Genomic DNA, 20,663 nt, shown 5'->3' with positions numbered 1-20,663 from the left:
TATTGGAGAAAGACATGAGAAATAAGGAAAAGGAGAAGGCTAAAATGAAACCTGTGATGTTGGCCTGGAATCAGGGATATCAGTATAAACTCATGGACTTTGATATATACACAGATAGATACAACAATATAGATGTGTGTATGCACGGCTTAGTATTTAGTATACACACAGGTATTTCCTACTTCTGTCTTCTGAGAGAGCCCAGAAACAATGACACCACAACAGAAATGAAGACAACTGGTATCCAGATCTTGGTTTCTAAACACCATTCTTCAAAAAAAGAAACCAGGGCTTCATAAGGAAGTGATTTTTTCCTGGGGTGGGGCAGGGGAAACACAAGATTAACCTGCATCATCTTGTGGTATAAGGAAGTGCTCAAAAAAGGGAGGGCGCTTGCTGTGAGGACACAGAGTCAACCTGAAGGAACTCTTAATAGCCAAGGCTGGAATAATTTGAGCAAGAGAATAAATAATGAAAATATTGGATTATAATTAAGATTTCCTCAGAGAGTGCCTACAAAGGGTCAGGCTTATTTGAGAGGAGCTGGCCCTAGAGACCATGAGGAATTCCAAGAAGGAGCCTGGGGACCCAGGGGAGGACATTGGGCAGAAGTTAGCTTTGGTTCTGTTGGGAAGGGAAGTAGTGCCCTGAAGGAGCAGAACCTGGGGAGGACAGTGAAGGCAGCAGCGAAGTGGGCTAGGAGGCTCGAGCTCTGAGGGGAGCCCAGCATCATTTAGGCAGAATAGGTTCAAACGGGAAGAAGACTCTGGAGCATGGGTTAGGTTGGTCATAATGGCTATAGCAGGATTGTTCCACTCTCAAGATTTGGGATGAACAGACCAAATGGTCTCCTTGTTTTCTTCCAAAGGATAAAGAAAGGTCTTTTGGAAGGAGAGTGGGAAGGAGTTTCCAGGACTGGCATAAATGGGGTGCCTGATCTGTATCTCTTTGCAGTGAATATATTGGCTCCTTTCTGAGGGAGAGGCCTCTGGAAGGAGACCTGAGAGACCTGGCATTCCCTTACCATGGGGCTCTCAAGGACTCTGAGAGCAGAACATGATGAGGAATATTATGAATTATGCTTCAGGAATATGATATTAATTATGAGGAATATGGTTACCTCGTGCTGCTTTTCTCCATGTTCTGCTTAGGCTCCCCCAGCTGGGGTAGTTTGAATAGTCAGTCATCAGCCTAATAGCTTTCCTTAGTTCCTTTTATACCTTCAACTAATTGCTTTAGATTATCTTGATTACTTCCAAGATAAATCCTCTTTTATTACTATATAAACTTTAAGTAAATTGCATCCTCAGCATTATAAGGGTAAATTATATGAAATATTACAAATATAAGACTAGCAAAGGATTAAATAGAGCCACTGGACTTGATAGCATCAGTAACTTTTCCTTCTACTTCAAATGATGACAGGATGAATGGCTCTGTGAAGAGAAGTTTCTACAAAGCTGGTCCTTGGACTAAGACTCCATGAAATCTTAGAAAGTAAACCTCTCTAAGATTCGATATGACCAAGTCTCTGTCTTCTCAAAGTTATCCCAGGTCAATACTGGCGATGGTGGGGGTGAGGAAATGGGGTTAAGAGTGAGGATTCTGGTTGCCTATCTAGTACTCACTCCTTAACTCTGCTCTTAACACAAACTCAGTTTTGTTCAGTAACCTGCCGTCCCCACTGCAACCATATGGAGAAGTGTATCTTACCTCTAGCTCCAAAGGCCTGATTGGTTTAAGGGGTATCACTTGTTCATTTATTTTAAAAATATTGAGAGAACTCTCCTATGTGCTAGGCATTGTTTTAGGTAAATAAAAACCTTCCAAATCCCTAACACAATGATGTTGACATTATGGTGTGTATAGAAAGAAAATGTACAAATAACAGGGCAAAACATATGGTGACAAAAGCTAAGGAGGAAAACAAGGCCTTGGCAGGGCCAGAAGGGAAGGCCGGAAGACAGGATTGGGGACCGTTGCTATTTTAAAAGGGTGATCGAGGAAGGGCTTCATAAAGTGACATGTTCTCCTTCCCTTGTCTTGCTTTAAAATTAGGTCAATTCTGCCAATAAAATCAGAGAGGAAGTCTACTGGAGAACTTGTAGGAAAACGTTTCCTCACAACAAAGACAGACGTAGGAAGAGAGAATTTCTCTTCTTCCTCTGGATGTTGTTATAATTGGATGTGATGCCAGAAAGAGCTGCAGATGCCTTGCTACCAGCTTGATGACACCAAGGATGGCAGGGTGGAGAGAGAGAGAACAAAATTTGGACCTTGATTGTTTTTCTGAGCCACAGAATCAACTAACCTTGAAGTCTGATCTGTGTCTGTGCTTCTTGTAATGTGAAATAGTAATTTTTCATATCGTGTATGCCAGTTTAAAGCAAGGCTTCTTCTACTTCTAAGATACAGCTGAAGCCATCCTAACTGATGTAGAACAGGTCCTAGTAGCTTTGATAGATCGCAATAAACCAGTTTCCAAAATTCTAAGTAGATGGGGTAGGAACTTAAGGCATTGGTTATAACACTGGCATTTTTCCTGTACACAATCTTAGACGTAAACTTAGCAACTTCTTGAAGCTTGAAGCAGTTAGGATAGAAAAACAGATACCTGTTAGAGTTTATTTGCCCAAGACAATGACATAAGAGATTTCAGACACCATTCTTGAAAACCTCATATTCAGGGAATCATGGTCCACATATGCTAATTTACAACTAAGCGTGGAGAAGAGCTGTGTAGGTGGAGGGGTACACAGACGTGGGTGAAGACAGCCCCATAATAAGTAAGAGCAGCGATTCCAGATGATGTGGAAGCACTGGAGTGGCTGTGATGGTGCTTATGGTGGGGAGTTGGCCACATTGAGAGCTTGCAGTTAACCCTTAGAAAACTCTCATTGTAACCTGACAGCTGCTAAGAACTACAGTCTCTGATTTCCTTGCCGCAAGTTGCTGACTGTCGTAGGCAGAATAACGGACCCCCCTTGAGCCAAGATGTCCACATCCTAGTCCGTGGAACCTGTGAATATGCTATGCTATATGGCAAAAGAAGTTCGCAGACATGATAAAGGTTATGGACGTTGACATGGGGAGATTATCCTGGATTATCAGGGTGAGCCCAATTTAATCACCTCAACATTTAAAAGCAGGAAACTTTTCCTGACTGGTGTCAGAGAAATGTGATGAAGATGTAGGAGAGAACCTAAGTATGAGAGGGACTCCACCCACGTTTGCTAGCTTTGGAGCTGCAGGAAGGAAACCACGAGCTAAGACATGAGAGTGGCCCCTAGAAGCTGGGAATGACCCTTAGCAGACAGCTGGCAAGGAAATGGATGCCATTTCTATAGCAGCAAGGAACTGAATTCTGCCAACAGTCTGAACGAGCAAGGAAACAGATTTTCCCCTAGAGGCACCAGTAAACGAACACAGCTCTGCTGACACCTGGATGTTAACCTGGTGACCCATGTCCACCTTCTAACCTACAGAACTGTGAGATAATAACTGTGTATTTTTGTAAGCTACGTTGGTGGTGATTTGTTATCATAGTGGTAGAAAATGAATACACCCACCTAGTAGAGAGTGGTGTCCTGAGTGGATGAAGTGCTGGATGGAACTACTGGAAGGTGTGGAGGGGGTCGGCAAGGCTTGAAAAGCGGAGCGCAGCCTCAAAGTGGCCCAAATAAGCAGAAGGCAAAGGGGTCAGTCTGAGTGTTGTGGTGAAGAAGACGTGCAAAGTGGTTAGGAGGCATAGCAGTTGTCTATTCCATGTAACAAACTACCCCAAAACTTGCTGGCTTAAAACAACAACAGTTTTCTGGGGGTCAACAATTTGGACTGGTCTCAGCTCTTTGGTTCTTCTGCTGAGCTCACTTGGGCTCTCTCACGCATTTGTGGTCAGCTGCCAGTCAGCTTGGCAGCTGCTACTGGGGTTTGACATGCCAGCCGGGCAGATGAGATGACTGGCCATGTGTTTCTTACCATCCAGAAGATTAGCACAGACTTGTTCACAAGGTTGCTGGCAGGGGTCTCAAGGGCAGCACAACACACTTTTCAAGACACTGCTTGTGTCATATTTGCTACTGCCCTGTTGGCCAAAGCAAGTCACATGTTTGGCCCAGAGGCAGTGTATTCATTTTCTAAGACTGCCATAACAAAATATCACAGACTGCGTGGTTTAAACTACAGAAATTTGTTTTCTCAGAGTTCTGGAGGCTGGAAATTCAAGATCAAGGTGTTGGCCAGCTTGGTTCCTTCTGAGGCTCCTGTCCTTGGCTCGCAGATGGCCTCCCTCTTGCTGCCTTTTCACATGGTCTTTTCTCTGTCTGTGCATCTCTGGTGTCTCTCCTTCTTATGAGGACACCAGTCACAATGGATTAGGGCTCCACCCTAATGGTCTTATTTTAATGTAATCACCTCTTTAACGAAGTAATCTCCAAATATGGTTACATGATGCGGTACTGGGGGTGGGGACTTCAACATATGAATTTTAGAGGTACACAATTCAGCCGATAACAGTCAATATGGGGGGAGATGACCTAAAGGCATGATAATGGAAGTCATAAACAAATTAGGGGGGCCATTACCCTAACATTCTACTACCGAAGGTTATCAAAATGTGGGAAAGGAACTGAAAATTCAGTATTTCCCAAGGTTGACTTTGTTGAAGATACAGTGTCTTAGAGAAAGGGTCAGTAAACTGTGGCTGTGGGCTAAATCTGGCCCCCAAAATACTTTTGTCAATAAAGTTTTATTGGAACACAGCCATGCCCACTTACTTGTATATTATCTCTGGCTGGCTTCCTGCTACAAAGGCAGAGTTAGGTAGTTGCGACAGAGCCTACACGGCCTCCAAACTTTTAACCTATTCACTATCTGGACTTTTACAGAAACAGTGTGCCGACCCTAGTTTAGAGAATTACATGAAAGTCATGAATCAAGTGGAGAAAATATAAAATAACCAGACAACCTGCAGCGGGACACATACAGTCCAAGGGTGGGAAGGAAGGTGGCAGGCACAATTTCTCTTGCTTATTTCTGATAAACAAATTACCAAATAAACAGATAAACAACAGTTCTGGAATTGTTACAAGGATTGGTCCTAATGTGCGGCTAAGAAGTTGGCTGAAACTCTTTCTTGGAGTGCTGTTTTACACAGCCTTGGCCACCCACCCATCTGCCGCCCGTACATCTCAGTCCTTTCAAGTATTATCTAGAGATATCCAATTGTCGTACGCAGAGAACAAAGTGAGAGACTCAGCTTTGATAGGGATTTCCCCTCCTATGATATTTCATACTAAGCCTCATTCACACCCAATGCGAAGGCAGTGCTGCTTTTAAAACCCATTTCACAATTTAAAACCAATTCTGTTAAGCATGACTTCAGCTGTCACTTCTCGTTATTTTTGGAGAAGCTTGATGCTCATAGGTTTGAAACATCCCATCCATTTGTTCAATAGGCTTCTGATAACTATCCCTGCCCATTGGGTATGAAGTCGACACCAATTATGCAGCTGACTGCCTTAACGATAGAGTATTTTAGAGCAGGCCACGGTGGCTTGTAGATGTTACCGTGTCTGGATGCCTGGCACTTAAAGACCTTCAAAATCGGTGCGATTTTACTATTGCTGCAGGTGAAGAGTGCAGGGAGAATTTGGGAATGAGTGAAAGTTGATAGTAGGCTGAGGGCTGTCTGCACTGCAGACTTGGTCTGTAACCCCGTTGGAATCAAGAGAAGCAGGCTTTCAAACTCTTGCTACATAAGCCTTGTTATCGCTGAAATAGACCACTTGAGATGGAAGTTCAGACGGATTTGCTGCTGATGACAGCTCACCAGGACCCAGCTCTCCATTCAGGTACATTGATATGCATATTCACTCTACTGGAAAAAAATCGTCTCCTCTTCTACCCTGGGACACTGCTTCTGTAGGCTCCGAATCTGCTATTTTATACCCACCTGCTGGTACAATATAAGCAGCCGCAATAGGCATCAAGCTATGAAAAGCTCCGAGGAGCACTATTGCAGTGCGAATTGCTTCCTCGCTCTGTGCTGTTTGGTGATTGCAAGATGGATTGCCAGATTAGCACAGGCACACAGTGTTTGTGTAAGGAAGAGGGAGGGTGATTTTTTCCTGCTTCTCCTACCAGCTATTTCTTACCAGTCCCTTTGCTTCCTATAAAAAGTGAGGTATTTGTTAATGTCATTTCCTAGTGGAAATTCAAAGGGCAAAACCACTGACTCAAGCCCAAAGTGAAACTACTGTGTTTCTTTCCGCCCTCAAACTGCCAGATAAGAGCCTCTGACGCTACTGGCCAATGGGGCCACTGGCCTATGCAACTTCTGGTTTGTGGAAGCTTCCAGCACAGCATTTTGCTGTCCTTTGATGTTCGATAGCATGAACTAAGTAAATAAACATAGCCACATGTCCTGAATGCAGAAAGTTGTTTTCAAAACACAAACACAAGTTGACAAAACAGGTAGAACTCTAGGCAGCCTGGAGGCGTGGCGGCTGCCTCATTCTTCGGGAGCCGCTGCAGCCTGTGTGGGTAATCTATGTTAACATTTTGTCTTCAAGACTTTGACCTCACTTTGATTCAAACATTCTAGAAAAGGATTCATTTCTTCTCCCTTTCAAAGCTGTTTATCTGGCTTGGAAAATAGCTGCTTTAAACAGAAGCCTTTACACTTGTCTGGGTAAATTCTGTTCCAATTTTTGTTTTGGCCACAAGTCAAAGATAACAGCTGTGCGCTTGTGGGTTCACTGAACTCTACGTGCTTGTTGGCTGCATCACCAACCAGAGGGAATAACCAATAATTAGAACATTTCGGGTCATCTTGGGAAGAACAGAGTTTTCTCATGTTTGGAAAGGTGATGTGACCTCCCTCTGATTTTCCCAAATGTGGATCTGTCAGTGACTGTGTGTGGAGCTGAATACAAGAGCCTGGACTCATGGCCGTTGTGTCTTCCCTTTCACAAAATATCACCTGATAAATGGAGGCTGAAAACTATATTTAATGTTTTTCAGCTTAACTCTGGCTCTGCAGCAGGCCTGAGCGGTGACAACACGCAAAAGTACTCGTGTATTCCTAGCACATCAGCATTTCTGATCATAATGATTTGTGACTCAGACCTTGAAAGCTGTGGGGTTTCTTCTTAGTTGAATCAATACAAGTTTACATAAATATATGATTCTGTTTTCCTTTTGTTCTTGCTTCAGCATTCATGTTTACTTGCTGGCAACAACAGAATGTGGGAGGGTAGAGGAAAAGAGAAATGAAGCAAATAAAGAGACGATTCAGAAGAAATTACTTGGGTGGGTCCTAGTTTCTTTCCTGATTATGACTTTTTTGTTTGTTTCCTTTATGAAAGGTAATGTGTTGGAATTTTCATTTGGAAAGATAAAATTTATCCTATATATTTAAAGAATGCAACCATTCATATATTACATTTGATTATAAACTAAAGGCATTCCTATAAAGTATAAAGAATATAACCGTCCCTATGTTATATTTGGTTATAAACTAGTCATTGCTACACAAACTGCTTGTGTATCAGGATATTTGGTGTGCTAGAGCTTTTCATATCAGTAATAGGCATCCTAAAGCATTAATCCAACAGTGAAGTAGAGGCTGGTTTGCTACTGATGCAAGGAGCCAGTGAGCATTCCTTCTGCGTTCAAAATCTCCCTGAGTCAAGGAGACAAGGTTGGCAAGAGATATGGTGATTATTTTTCGCTTGATTTTATGCCATGAGTGGGAGAACCTTTCACTTCCACTTGAATAACCATAAGGACGAGGCAGAGGTCACCTTTTCAAAGATTCATCTATAGGATTGTCCCTGTCACGAGTAAGAACCCATCACGGATGCCCCCTTTCACTCTGTGGTGGAGTGCCCTGGGCACACGAAGGCTGCAGCTTTCTGTGTGTGTGCTGTTTGTGAAATGCACAGTGCCCAGCTGAGGTAATAGGTGGGGTCTAAAATTCAGGACCCTCCCCCCCCACCCCCGCTTCTGCTCAACAAACTCTGGGCCCACGGGGCTGCAAGCCCTTAGCCTTGGCATGGGGATGTGTCTACATTTTTCCATGTTGGCTAGTGGTAGCTCTGAGCATGTTTGTGCTTCTTGGCGTCAGTTTGAACCCAAGACCCTCTACTTTAATTATCCCTGACTTCCCGAGTCTTAAATCCCATCTCATTAAGAAAGTAAATGAATGATTGTTATTGTTGGTTAATACAGATACAGTTTCTATCTCTGGGTTCATTTAGGTAAAGTCCGGCCACAGATAGATATGTGTATGGAATATCCACATATTTCCCATTTATTTCTCTAAGAATACTTTCAATGACATTTTATACTCAAGGGAAAAATTAGAACTAATTTGAAAGACTATATGCGTATATTATATTCACTCTATTAACCAGCTTGGGATTACTGGGATAGATTCTTGAAGTGTAACCTAGATCAGGACTGATATTACTGGTTGGTAACAGGGAATCCTGCCTAAAAAGCCACTATAGGAAAATATCAGTAGCATATCCTGATACCTAAAGTTATATCTTCAGAGCACAATGCATACCACCCAGCAGTTTACAGTCTTTGTGTCCCTGAGTGCTGTTTCCTAAACTGGTCTTGAGAACAAAGGGCTCTGAGGAAGTCAAGACTGTTTAAAATTCTTTTCAAAGATAGAATATGTGACTTCAAGTGGAGGAGACTGAGAAACACTCATCTTTCTGAAACAGGATACAAAGATGCCACCGCACTTCAGGGTCACATTTCCTGTCTGCTTGGAGCATCTCTCTAGGATTGAAGGAACAAAGGGAGGTGGTAGAGAAAATTCATTGAATCCCAGAGATGCCTGTGCTTGTAAATTACTTCTGTGTGAAGATTTAGAATCTAGGCAAAGACAGAAAGTGTGCAGCAGGAATTTTTTTCCTCTTCAGCATTTCTGGCAATGGACTGATTGGTGTGAGAAATGAGCTGTCTTGCTAAGAGTTAGGCGTAGCATCACAAACGGTACTTCAAGGAAGCCTTTGTTTCTAGTATATTGCTCTTTAAACCACAAGCACTTTCCAGTAGTTTCTCTCATTACTTTAGTCACATTGTCACACAGGGGATGTAGGAACAGAGCGGGTCTCTATCTAGCAATATGCTTAATTTGATTAATTTTTATGCTAGTGCTTTTTCTCTTTTATTTCTCAAAGTGTCTTTATCTCATTCACTTCTGGCAACATCACATAGGTGCTCATTTAACGATGAAAAAAGACCTCCAGAGTGTCTCCTTCTGTTGTGTGAACTTCAATGAATTTAATGACTAGAGCAAAGCAGATCTCTTCCCAACATGCAGGAATAAATTATGATTTAGTTTTCTAGGGACTGAAAGAGAAAATCATAGATATTTCTATTAAAGAAACAAAAGCCAATTTTCTTATATGTCTGAAGTTAGATATTAATGATCATTACTATTATTATCCTCATTTTATTCCTATATTGAAGTCATTCTTTGTGACCCACCTACATCATGAAAAATAAGCATTTGGGGAAGGAATAAATCAGTAGATATGGTATAGACAGCAGTGTCTTAATGAGCATCAATTCCCTGTTTCTCAGGCTTTTTACCTTAAATCGTTGGTCCCTTCACAGTGTTTAGTAAGTGCTCTCTTTAGCTTGACGAAAGAAATATTTTTTTAAATGACCTACTGTGTGTCAGGCATGGTAATAGCTGCTTTTTATTTGTTATCTCATTTCATACTCAACGATCCTGTGAGGTAGGTGGTGATTTATTTTACAGATGAGGGAATGAGCAAAACAGAAGTCAGTGGGGGGCAGAAGAAAGAACTGGGGTTTCGGTTGTTTATCATCTGGGTTCTGACTTTAATAGGTTTTCTGATCTTGGAATTAATGTGGTCCCCATGTGACATTTGGAAGGGATAGAACAGAGCTTCATAAGACAGTCAGGAGCTGTTCCCACTGGGAGACCACAAGTGTGCTTCTGGATCTTTCCAGAATGAATTATTTCTGAGCCCCAATAGGAGCTGGTGCTGGTGCAAGCACATATATGGGTGCCAGACATGGCAAAGGCTTTTGCTTTGGGCCTGTGATGACATAGTTCCACCCACTCCAGAGCCCTCAATTATTGTGTAATAATAAGGACTGGTGCTTACTAAGCATGTACTCTGAGCAGGACCCTATTCTAATGGCCTAACAAGTATCAACTCATTTAACCCTCAGGACCCTATGCAGTAGATGCTAATATTATTCCTATTTTACAGAAGAGAAATCTGAAGTAGGGGTTGAGTAGCATAGAGGTTAAGTCACTTGTCAAAGATCACAAAACTAGTAAGCAGAGGAACTGGGTTTGATCCAAGCCAGGCTGGCATCAGAGCCATTGCTCTTTAAAGCTTTTAGTTATTGCCTTTCACCCAGGCCCTTTAAGAGTCAACCTTTGAGAAGCCGAACTTTTGGGATGAGGCTCCTGTCCCCAAGCCTCTTTCTTTATTCACCTCTTCCTTCCAAGTCACTTTCTTCTCACTTACTTTCATTCTGGCAGAATCCCTTCTTCTCCCTTACTGGGACCTCAACTCTCCTGAAACCCTGTTTTCCTTTTGTTCTTACAGAGTAGGTAGCACATTATTGGGTTCAGCACCCTTGGAACCCAAACTGTTAGTAACTGATAAACTAGTTTCCCTTTCTTGGAAGGCAGGGTGATCTCAGTCCCCGAATTTTCTAGGAGGGAAGCAAAAATGTTTACATTCTATTCTTTTAATGTATCCAAAAAAACAAACAACAACAACAAAGCAGTTGAATTCAGACAAGTCGGTACGCATCCTGTCACAGAGATAGTCAAAGAGTAGTTCACAGAATTTTAGCAAAAACTTAGGCTCTGGTGTCTGCCTGTGTTTACATCTCCACTCCTCTACATAACTAGCTGGCTGAATGTATAACCACTCCTAATCCTTAGTTCATCAACTATAAAATAGGTTTAATTTCCAGCTCATTGAGTGGTTGTGGGAATCAATGGAGATGGTGTGTAGAGTGTTCATCCCAGCGGCTGGCAGTGGTAAGCTTTTAATGAGAGATATTTTCATTAATTATGATTCTTAAAGCCCCAGATGATTAAAAAACTGGCTGAGGCTATTGCAGTTTAACTCTACGAGTGCCTCGAAGACACTCACTGTGTCTTGGAGTATCTTAAACCAGTTTGGGACCAGCCATGCTCTGACAGCCCCTCGTTCATTGAACACTTTGCTACATGGGGGTGCTGTGCAGAGTGCTTCTCACATGCTTTTTAATCTTCACAAACATCTTATGGGACATGTCCTTCTCTAGCCTCATTTTGCTCAGTGGTTAAACATCCTGTCCAAAGTGCCACAGCTGGGACAGAGCAGAGGTAAAACTTGAATCCAGCCCTCAGATCTTGACCATTTATATTTGGTTTGAGACCAGAAACAGAAGCAAGGTGATTCAGTTACTGGAACCCAGGTTTTGGATGCAGACAGTTTAGACTCAAATTCCTCATAGCTAAGTGAACTTAACTCCTCAATCTCTCTGAGTCTCAGTTTCTTCAACTAGAAAATGATGCTCACATGACCAGTGCTGCAGGACTTTTTCCAAGAAATAGCTAAAATAACGATCAGAGTCTGGCATGGATGTTAAATAGGCCTGGGGCTGAAGAAGACCCCCACTTCCCAGAGTACAAAACATGTGAAGGCAGAATGGGTTGGGGTATTTGTTGTCAGCCCACATCAGGGGAAGTGAGCCATGGGTTTACTCAGCGTAACGAAGCTTCCCTAGGGTGCGCAGTCTATTTCCGCAAAACCCACTTTTCAAATTGTAGGATATGACTAAGAGGATCCTCTACATATAGAAGACATAACCATCAATGACCAACTGTCTCTTTCAAGACGTAAACCTGATTCGTTTATGATCAGGTTGAAACTGTAAATTAACTACTTCTAGTTCGGCAGTTAGAATAATGTGATCATGAAACTAAGGATGGGCTAGATTCTGAAGGTGTGAGGCTGGCATTAAAAGAAGTCAGTTCAGGGCAAGTGAAAAGTTGGATAAATTTGTAAAATATTGCCCAAAAAGCCTGAGTTAGAAATTCTACTTGTTCAGCCTTTTGAGGCCATTATATTCATCATTTTGACAACAGGCATAAAAGGGAGATATGAATAGGTGAAAATTTTGCTTCCCTGCAAGGAATTTTACTGGTTTGATTTCAATTATAGAGGGAAGGCTTATTTGTGTAATATTTGAAATAAAAATTTTAAATGTGTCTAAGATGCTAAATGAAAAAAATCACAATTCTGTAAATGTCAATTCATTCAACAGGGCATTGTCTGCGTTTCTCCCCAGCAAGTGGGGAAATGAAAAATGTCATGTACACGCAAGGTTGACAAATTGGTTTTTCTTTGTGAGTACACATCTTTGCGTTAAGAATAAGAAAAAAATATTTCTACTTGGTAGATTTAAATGTTCAATTCATACCATTTGGCCCATTTAAAAATTGCTGAGAACATAGCAAAAATTGCTAAGAAGAACATAGAGGTAAAATATTGATATTCCTGGGATGTTTTGATATTTACTGGTGATGCTTTCTTAAGTATCACCTGCTCCACTGAAGCTGAATTCAGAAGGTAAACCATAATTTTAGATATTATTATTTACTTTCAGCATTTCTAGATAGAAAATATAAAATGTTAAAAATACTTCAAAATGGCTTGATATGTAATTTTTGTTCTTTCTTCACTCGGAATTCCTGGATCCACATATGATTTTTGCTCTAAACTTTGCTCCTGTGAGAGCCCACAGCCCTCAGAATAAATATAAAATACATAATTTTTCCCTTGAGGTCATCTGTAAGATGATTCCCCAAAAGACTACAAAAAAAAATTGCTTTTAAACAAAGGCTAAAGATGGAGTTTTGGAAACTCTGATTAAACTTCTTGAAAAGTTTTAAACCAAGGCAAAAGGGACAAGTAAGCCTGTAATGGAATTCATTTTGCCAGCAGCATCATATAGCATTTGGTCTCCTGAATGCTGGCTTCAGCAGTGATTTATTAGAGGACCAAGTTCATGTCATTGCGCCTGATCTTCAGAGACCTGGCTTCAAATCCTGATTTTACTCACAATTGAAAATGAGGCTCGTGGTTGGGTCCTAGCCCCTTTGACATGATTGTCAGCCTGCACTCCAGAGAATAGATGTCTTGAAAAACAGGGAGTGTTAACTTGCAGGTCAGGGACTCAAGTGCCTATCAGTGGAGATTTTATCTGTAGTGAGGCTGGGAGGGGTTGTGCCTCCTGACCCTCTCAGTGGGACACTTATTAAATTGCCTGACAAAGTAGGGTAATACAATCCTAATGTCCTCCTAAGGAAGCTTTTGTCCTTTCCTTTTTTTTTGGTCACAGCTTAAGAAAATGACTAATTATTAAAATTTTGGAAAAGAAATAGCTCTGGGACTTGGAAGGTCTGTAAAATCTTAAAGGCAGCCAATTTTCCTTCTTGGCATTTACTTGCCCTGTGCAGCTTATAAACAGTTTCCATGTGGCTGCTGCTTCAGTACAGACCTCTGATAAGAGGATGGGGAAATTAGTTTTGTGGAAGTCTGTCAGTCAAAAGGTAATGGGTATGCTTAAGTGTAATTTTCTCTTTCTTTCTTTTTTCTTTTTTGCAAATGGCCTAGAGAAGCTTAGAGAAGGAGGATTGTTTGCTAACTTTTGTGAGAACAATAGGGAAAGAAGACGATTTACAAAAATTAATTTTATAACCTGAGATATGAGAAAAAAAGCCAATCAATGTAATTAAATTCAATGTTAAATTTAAGAGAAGAGATTTGTAAGGATACAACCAGAGTTTAATGCTAATTTGTGTCAGATCTTGCCTTAATGTGACACTGCCTCTTACTTTTGATCGGAGGTCCATATCATAGAAGAGGGGAGATGATGGATCCCACAGTGGCAAGAGCTTCTTGGGAAAATGTATCCCATTCATTATTCCCTAACTGTGGGGAAGGGGACCATGGAGCTATTTTATTTGAATATCATCTGAGTGGATCCCTTTTGGTAGAGGGGGAGGCTGCTTCAGACAGATGGTTTCTTTCCTCCACAGAAAGGTCATCTCACTCATAGAAAAAGGAGATATTCTCTGGAACAAATTATGGTTCAGCCACCCTGTCTTGATAGATGTTGAATGAGGGGTTAGTGGGGGGGTGACTCATGATACTGACTTTCATTTAACATTACCCTTTCAATGCACTTACTAAGGGCCAAGCACTATTCTAAAGACTATACTAGTGTTAGCTCATTTACTCCTCATAACAGCCCTGTGAAGTAGATGCTATTATTATCCCCATTTCCCAGATGAGGAAATTGTGGCACAGAAAGGTTGAGACACAGTTCAGATATCTACTAAATGGGAGAGTCAGGATTCAAACCCAGACAATCTGCTCTGGAATCCTTGCTCATTCTAAGCTGCTTAATGGTGGTGCACTCCTGACTAGCTAGCTTTTCCCACTAAACCAACCAAAGACTGCCTACCACACTTTTGGTGCACAAGATGTTCTAAGGGTGCCACAGCAGCCATCCTGACTACAGGATGTAATCCGTTTTGAATTTGGCATGTGGTGCTGCAATAACTCATCTGGTCTGTGATGGTTCCACTTTAAAATCTTTAGTCTGGCTCTCAGAGCTTGTTAACTCTGACTGAGCATCTCCAGGCCTACCAAAAATCTGCATCAGAATCCACTTCTCAGAACAACTAACTCTTGGAGGGCATTTTTCTGCAGCCGTTCAGGAAGCTTTTCCTGACCCCACTAGGTCTTTGCTGCTGTTATATCGATAAACCTGTGTTGTTGTAATTGCCCTTTCCTTGATAGTCTCCCTTATAATATGCAAACTTGGTGAGACAGGGTTTAGCCCTATCTGTCTTCTAGTGACCTCTGCTTAGCAAAGCACTGATCTATAGTAGACACTCAAGGCTACTCAAAGAGGTTCATTCACTGCATCGGGCCAGTGGACCTTTGCTGCCTGGTTCTCGTGGACTTCCATGCTGCGCCAGTAAGCAAAGATGGTCTCGTCTCTAACTCAGGGAATAAAGTTTGTGACTGATTTTACGAGGTTAGGAAGTAGCTTTACTTGTAGCACTACTTGTCAAACAAGATTTAATGATTATTAGAGATCCTGAAATAGAAATGGGGAAAAAAATGGGATTTTTATTTGGCAAAACTACCCAAATATTAAACACCAATTTCACAGACGAAACTAGAGGGACTTTAATTGCCTCTGGACCCATTTTACCAATTCTAAGGTGACTTAAAAAATTAGGATAATAGTAAATACAAGGTTATTATAAAAGTACAAGAAGTCATTTAGGAGGAGAAAAGCTTCCTTCATATTTGTCCCGTTTGTGATTTATGATACCTAAATTATTGGATGTGGCCTAGTTGCCAACCTCCCTCGACCTAATGGCCCATCTTTCCTAAATAATCTAATCTCTTAGCCCTCACTCGACACACCGACTCACTCTAGTCATCTCTGCTCCCCAGAGTCTTCCAAGTCCTGTTTCCCTTGTTGTCACCTGAGGTAATTTCCCATTTTTGTGTGGCTGTCTCTCTCACTTCTGTGTGACTGCAGACACACACAGATACACACACACAAACAGTGTAGAGATTTTATCTTCTTTTAGTTTTTCCCCTCCTCTCCACAGTTTTATAGTAAAGATCAGAAGATAGCAGGGGTGTTTGGTGGATGTGGAGGGAGGAAATAATTGAGGATTAAATTTGGCTACTTCTCACCTTCTAGATGCGTGGCATTTTCTTATCTGCTTGTAGAAGAGAGTTAAGGTTTACTTGGCTAGTAAGGAGTTATTTTCAGGAGTCCAGAGGATTTTCCAACAGGAGAGGGTTGGGCTGTTTGCTGAAGCAGCAGAGATTATGAGCAACCTGGGGAGGATATTTGTAGTGCTGACCTCCAAGCAGGGATGTGCGTGTTAGATGCAGCCTCGCTTTGAGGTTTCTACGGCGAGACTATTTCTACATCTGGTGAGTACATCACTGCTTAAAAAATAAACTAAAAATTTGAGAATAACCGCATCCTTGACAAGATGTATCCTTTTCTAAGGAGGAATGCTCAGCTGTTTAACAATGAATTACAACACTCCACAGCTGCCTGGGCAGGAAATGAAGAAAATTATCCTGGCTGTCTCAAAATGGGTGTTTGGGGAATGGAGCAAGGTATAAGAGTTGCTATAGACTATTCTGGAATTAGGGCACTGAGCCTGCCACTGATTAATCTTATCTCATATTACAGGCCCCTTGGCTATCAGATTTCAGATAGTATTAAAAAATTTGAACCATCTAAAATCAAACAGCATGGTTACATAGATTCCAGATAGAGAAGAGTGAAAAAGAAGTCTATTTTTGACCACAACCAGGTTCCCCTACTTCACCCTTCCATCCAATGAATAAATTGCATTAAAAAGAATTAATATCTGAGTTACCTCAAAGTCTAATATGATGGAGTGATGACTACAGGGGTATCATTTGATAATCATCATTCTGGAAGACAGCTGTTCATATTTTTATAAAAAATGTGGTCATTGAATAACTGCTCATCTAATGGCTGTTTTGTGTGCCCTCTATGCTGCTTCACAAAGTTGCATTTTCCAAGCACAGCTAAGACCGGAATAATCCTCACCCCTAGAGACCTTCAACGTCCCCGTTGTCCTCAGCAGTGTTCCTCAGACCATAATGTACATAGAAATCACCTAGGGATTTGTAAAAATGCAGATTCTGATGCTTTTGGTCTAGGACGGGAGTTGGGCTTCTGCTTGTCTGACAAGGTTCCAGGTGCTTCTCAGGCTGCTCTTCTTTTGACCACACTTTGGGTAGCGAGGGCCTACAGGATAGGTTGGACAATGAAGGCAACGTACGCTTTGCTTCCAACCACTTTCCTAAGCTTATTTCCCATTATGTCCTTGATTGGCCATAGTCACTCCACTCTCTGGCCTTCCCAGGCCATTTTTGTTTTTCCGGATACACACACACCTTCTTCTGCTTCTGTGCTTTTGGGATGTTAGTCCTCATCAATGTCCTGTTTGCCTTTATTAATCCAGAGAGCTCCCATTCTCCACAGGTCCTTCTCAGACTTGTCTCTATCCCACCCATTCATTAGAATCACTCTTTCCCCATCCTGCTATCCTCTTGCACTTTGGTTAGAAATCGATTTTGCAACTTACTGCTGTCTGCCAGACTATACATATTGGGTGTGTATCTGTCTCTCCCAATGAACTGTGATCCGCCAGTGGGCAGCAATCTCATTCTATACATCTTTGCTTCTTCTGCAGCATTTTGCACAATTCCTGCATAGAATAGGTATCAATAAAATCTGCTAAAATTGAATAAAACTCAGAAATTGTGTGAAACCACTTCTCTAGATGGCTTTCTCTTGAATAGATGAAACTGACTGGCATTCAGGTAAACCTCTTCAGTGTTCTTTCCTGAGAGGATATGTCTTACTCCTTGGTAGTTAGGGATCACTCCTGGGCGTATTTAGAAAAGGTTTTGATTTAGAGGATCTATGAATGTGACTATGTGGGCTAAGCTTCTTAAAGGGGCAACCCTGGTGAGAATCACAAAAGAAAGCCGAGGCTGCTTCCTTTGCAGACCATACAAGCTGGTTTTTCATTGTTGCTAATGAGAGCCACTTGTGTTGACTGTCTAACGGGAAGTACATTAATCCTCTCTCATTAGACTTCTAAAATTAGCCTTATTTCGCCCTGTCTGAAGAATCATGAGATGTGCCATCTTTTTACTTTTAGGTGGGGTGACAGGAGAATTGAAGGTTCGTGCCTAGAGTCTGGAAGGACATTCTTAGCTGGGCATTATTAATGAATAAGCTTTTTCAATCAGAGTGACCTGGACTCTAATTTTGGTACTGCAATGTATTAGCTTTGTTATCTTGAACGAAGTATTTAGCCAAGTTGAGCCTCAGTTTTCCCATCTCATAATGGAGTAAGTCATACTCACCTTGAAGGATTATTGACATTAAACGGAGGAAAGTGTATCAATTACTTGGCATGCAGGTGTGCAACAAATAGGGGTGGGGGTTATTGCAGTCAACATTCTGGTATATCAGTAGTCAATCTTTCAGCACTTCAAGTTCATCATCCATGTTTATTGATCACATCTTAGCTATTAAGAGTTGGGAATGAGAGAAGGGCTCTTAAGCACCCAAGTTCGGCTTCTTTTTGCAGAACTCTGGCCACTGTGTTGTGCTCACTGGCCCCTACTAGTGGCAGGAGCAATGAGTTTATTGGTGACTTGATTGCATTCCAAGTCCATCAAAACTGGGACTTTTAATCCCCTCTAGATAATGGACTCATTTCAAAATCTCATGAAAGCTATTAACCTTCTCCTAGGAAAAAAAAATGCATGCATTCAACCAATTTTGCTTTTATCTCCTGAGGGTTGATGGGTCCCAGGATGCAAATCACTGGTTCCTGGATCTGTTTATAAACTTTCTGATTCTTCATGAAGCAACAAGCCGAGAATGACACAATGAAATTGAGCTGGCACAATAGAAGACCCGAAAGTTTAGTGAAAGGACAGAGAGAATCCATACAACCCTCCCCCAATTCATTTTCCCTGCTAGGTTTCCCTGGAAAACTTAGAGCAAAGAGGGCTACTTAAAGGGGAGGGGAGAGTAGTTTGATGACCTTTCCTGTCATATCTTGTGCTGAGAATCATTGTCATTCACACATGTCATTATGTGGTTTTGACATAAAATGATGATCTCAATAATTGGAGTAAAAGTGAATAATATCCCAAGTTAGGAAACTTCTTCAGTTTTAGACGTGGAAAGGAAGTTGCCCAAGCAGTAAAGTGTACTGTTCACCATTTATCTTGGTCCGGGTGGTAGATCTGTGTGCAGGCTGACTTGCATTAATAAACATTAACACAGTGGCTGTGGAAACATGTCCAGGCCTTGCTCATCAGTTCCCATTTTCATACTTCCTGAGTAGGCTGGGAAACGTGGAAGGACAGCATGAATTCAATTTAACAGTCCAGTAAGTGCCAAAGAAATGATCACATTTCTGAAACTAAAGTGTTTTAAACAAGATTTTTTCAGATGGTAAAGAAAAGACAAATTCCTTGTTTAGTAAACAATGAACACTTTATACATTAATCATCCACAGACATTAAGTGTAATCAAAGGTTTCGTTTTAGTTCAAATACAACTTATGTTCTCCAATTAATTACTTACAGGACTACGTAGTTTGCATTTTTAAATGAATTTTCTGCTTCCCAGATGTCTTCTTTTAGGGATGCTGTGACCTTTCTTAGAGAGGCTGGTTCTCTTAGCACAGTGTTTTCAGGCCTTCTTGGGGTGTGAAAAAATACTAAGTACCACCTGCCATATTGGACTCAAAAAGGAATTTGTGAAGTTGGAATGTAGTTTCTACATTTAAGTAGGTTATAGTCTTGGCAAAGAGGCTGTGAGTTGAGATGATATAATTCAAATTTGATCTTTTCCAGAGAAACATCATTATAATGGAGTTATCTTCCTGACCAAGGGTCAGGTCTTAGTGGATTCACAGAAATGGGGCTATCATAGTAGTAAGGAACCTCAAAGGTAATCTTCTTTTTTGAAGTGTTATTCTCCCTTTCAGAGGAGACAAGTGAAATTTATTTAGAGACTAAGTGTTCTGCTAATATGCCAACTAGGGGTGGGCTTTTGGAAAGTGAGGGAAGGATCTAGAACAGCACTGTCCAAGAGAACTTTCTGCAATGATAAACATGTTCTGAATCTGCACTGTTCAATACAGTAGTCACTAGCCCCATGTGGCTACTGAGCACCGGAAATGTAGCAAGTGTGACCAGGAAACTGAATTTTCAATTTATGTAACTTTAATCCAAATTTAAATATAAGTAGCAACATGTGTATAGCATAGGTAAATTAAGCCTAATTTCAGGCATTTTGAAAGGCAAGAACTAGGTAACAAAGTGAAAGGTATAGCCAAGAGAATAAAATCTGACCAGATAACTATCTTGCTGACTGAACTGGTTATTTCATAATTAAGTTTAAGGATCATCAATCTGCTGGTCAATATCAAGGAATTCTAGTAGTTTATAGCATGATAAAGTCTCAGAGTCATTTAAAAAACTTTATAGTACAGGGAAGAAAAGGCACTCAGACAATCCTAAAAGGCACAGACAAGTACCAAATAAAATGTTTAGACTTAGAACAAAAAACAGATGCCATATCTCACGGTAGAATTAGCACAACTTTAAAGAGAAATTCCTTAGGGATAATGGCGGGAGTTACCATGGAAAACTGCAATATATTTTGAAAAACAAAACCTAAAATGTTTTTGACTGTGGCTCGCCATAGGTCTAGAAACAAAATTTATGCTTCTTATAATTCCTTCTACTAATTTGGTTTTGCTTTCAATTTTAACACAACTGCTTTAAAAAAAATTATAGTAAAAAGCACACGAGACCTAATGTCTTAGCAAATTCTTAAGTGTACATTACAGTATTGGTAACTATAAGCACAACGTTATATAGCAGATCACCAGAACTTTTTATGTTTCATGACTGACACGTGATACCATTGAACAGCAAACCCCAATTTCACCCTCCCCCCAGCCCCTGGCAACCACGATTCTA

The sequence above is a fragment of the Equus asinus genome, chromosome 11 (assembly GCF_041296235.1).
Source record: "Equus asinus isolate D_3611 breed Donkey chromosome 11, EquAss-T2T_v2, whole genome shotgun sequence".
In the NCBI taxonomy this organism is placed as follows: Eukaryota; Metazoa; Chordata; class Mammalia; order Perissodactyla; family Equidae; genus Equus; species Equus asinus.
Note: the sequence above shows the minus strand (reverse complement) of the source record.